The 2,967-nt window shown below is 31.7% G+C and overlaps 1 non-coding gene across 1 annotated transcript; it reads right to left on the bottom strand.

Moving 5' to 3' along the window:
• Window positions 1-2,356: 2,356 nt before the first annotated feature.
• Window positions 2,357-2,464, bottom strand: LOC112780447 (small nucleolar RNA R71). The gene has a single exon (XR_003191284.1). It is a non-coding gene; the product is annotated as a small nucleolar RNA R71 (small nucleolar RNA).
• Window positions 2,465-2,967: the final 503 nt, after the last annotated feature.

Below are 2,967 nucleotides of genomic sequence, written 5' to 3'. Positions count from 1 at the left end.
TTTTCAAAAATCTTTCAAAAATTTTCCCAATTGTTTTCGAAAAAAATTAAAAATGTTTTCAAAAAATTTTTATTCAAAATTTTTAAGAATGAATTCTAGTGTTTCATGAAGCATGTTGAAGCCTGGCTGGCTGTAAAGCCATGTCTAAATTTATTTGGACTGAGGCAGCAATTTGTTATCAAGAACAAGCTAGTTATTGCTAATCCACCTGCTACTGTTCCTGATCTACCTGCTGAAGCTTGGCTGGCCATTGGCCATGTCTAGTGTTTTGGACTGGAGCTTTCTTTGAAAGCTTGGCTGGCTAGTGAGCCATGTCTAATTCCTGGACTGAAGCTTTAGACTAACAATGCAAGATTCCTGGAATTCATATTAAAAATTTTGGAATCCTTATTTTTTTCATATAATTTTCGAAAAATATAAAATAAAAATCCAAAAAAATTAGAAAATCATAAAAATAAAAAATATTTTGTGTTTCTTGTGTGAGTCTTGAGTTACATTATAAGTTTGGTGTCACTTGCATATGCATCTAGCATTTTTCGAAAATATCATGCATTCATAGTGTTCTTCATGATCTTCAAGTTGTTCTTGGTAAGTCTTCTTGTTTGATCTTGATGATTTTTTGTTTTGTGTCTTTTCATGTTTATCATATGCATTCTTGAATTCTTAGTGTCTAAGCATTAAAGAATTCTAAGTTTGGTGTCTTGCATGTTTTCTTTGCATTAAAAATTTTTCAAAAATATGTTCTTGATGTTCATCATGATCTTCATAGTGTTCTTGGTGTTCATCTTGACATTCATAGCATTCTTGCATGCATTCATTGTTTTGATCTAAAAATTTCATGCATTGCATAATTTTCATGTTTTTATAAAAAGTCAAAAATCAAAAAAATATCTTTCCCTTTTTCTCTCATCAAATTCGAAAATTGAGTTGACTTTTTCAAAAATTTTTAAAAATCAAATTGTTTCTCATGAGTCAAATCAAATTTTCAATTTGAAAATCTTATCTTTTTCAAAATCTTTTTCAAAAATCAAATCTTTTTCAAAATTCTTAATTATTTTCAAAAATTTTAAAAATATTTTTCAAAAATCTTTTTCTTATTTTTAATCAAATTTTCGAAAATAACATAATCAATTAATGTTTTGATTCAAAAATTTGAAGTTTGTTACTTGCTTGTTAAGAAAGATTCAAACTTTGAGTTCTAGAATCATATCTTGTGATTTCTTATGAATCAAGTCATTAATTGTGATTTTAAAAATCAAATCTTTTTCAAAAACTAATTTCAATCATATCTTTTCAAAAATATCTTCTTATCTTATCTTTTTCAAAAATATCTTTTCAAAATATCTTTTCTAACTTCCTAACTTCTTATCTTTTCAAAATTTGTTTCAACTAACTAACTAACTTTTTGTTTGTTTCTTAACTTTTTCAAAACTACCTAACTAACTCTCTCTCTCTAATTTTCGAAAATATCTTCCCTCTTTTTCAAAAATTTCTTTTTAATTAACTAATTATTTTTATTTTTTATTTTTGATTTCAAAAATTTTCGAAAAATACTAACATTTTTCAAAAACTATTTTCAAAAATCACTAACTCCTTTTCAAAAATAATTTTCGAAAATTCCCTCCTTCTCTCTCAGTCTATTTTATTTATTCATTCATTAACTAACATCTCTTCCTCACATCATCACCAAATTCGAACCCCCTCTTCTATCTGTGTTCGAATTTCTTCCTCTTTTCTTCTACTCACATAAGGGAACCTCTATACTGTGGTAAAGAGAATCTCTATTATTATTATTGTTTTTCTGTGCCCTCTTCTTTGTCATATGAGCAGGAGCAAGGATAAGAACATTCTTGTGGAAGCAGATCTAGAACCTGAAAGGACTCTGAAGAGAAAATTAAGAGAAGCTAAAATACAACAATCCAGAGATAACCTTTCAGAAATTTTCGAACAGAAAAAGGAGATGGCAGCCGAAAATAATAATAATGTAAGGAAGATGCTTGGTGACTTTACTGCACCTAATTCCAATTTACATGGAAGAAGCATCTCCATTCCTGCCATTGGAGCAAACAATTTTGAGCTGAAACCTCAATTAGTTTCTCTGATGCAGCAGAACTGCAAGTTTCATGGACTTCCATCTGAAGATCCTTTTCAGTTCTTAACTGAATTCTTGCAGATATGTGATACTGTTAAGACTAATGGAGTAGATCCTGAAGTCTACAGGCTCATGCTTTTCCCTTTTGCTGTAAGAGACAGAGCTAGATTATGGTTGGATTCTCAACCCAAAGACAGCCTGAACTCTTGGGATAAGCTGGTCACGGCTTTCTTAGCCAAGTACTTTCCTCCTCAAAAGCTGAGCAAGCTTAGAGCTGATGTTCAAACCTTCAGACAGAAAGAAGGTGAATCCCTCTATGAAGCTTGGGAAAGATACAAACAGTTGACCAAAAAGTGTCCTTTTGACATGCTTTCAGAATGGACCATCCTGGATATATTCTATGATGGTCTGTCTGAGTTATCTAAAATGTCATTGGATACCTCTGCAGGTGGATCCATTCACCTAAAGAAAACGCCTACAGAAGCTCAAGAACTCATTGACATGGTTGCTAATAACCAGTTCATGTACACTTCTGAAAGGAACCCTGTAAGTAATGAGACGCCTATGAATAAGGGAGTTCTTGAGGTTGATACTCTGAATGCCATATTGGCTCAGAATAAAATATTGACTCAGCAAGTCAATATGATCTCTCAGAGTCTGCATGGAATGCAAGCTGCATCCAACAGTACTTAAGAGGCATCTTCTGAAGAAGAAGCCTATGATCCTGAGAACCCTGCAATAGCAGAGGTAAATTACTTAGGTGAACCTTATGGAAACACCTATAACTCAACATGGAGAAATCATCCAAATTTCTCATGGAAGGATCAAAAGCCCCAACAAGGCTTTAATAATGGTGGAAGAAACAGGTTTAGCAA

Source organism: Arachis hypogaea, chromosome 19, assembly GCF_003086295.3.
Source record: "Arachis hypogaea cultivar Tifrunner chromosome 19, arahy.Tifrunner.gnm2.J5K5, whole genome shotgun sequence".
NCBI classification, from domain to species: Eukaryota; Viridiplantae; Streptophyta; class Magnoliopsida; order Fabales; family Fabaceae; genus Arachis; species Arachis hypogaea.
This window is presented reverse-complemented; position numbering and strand designations above follow the sequence as displayed.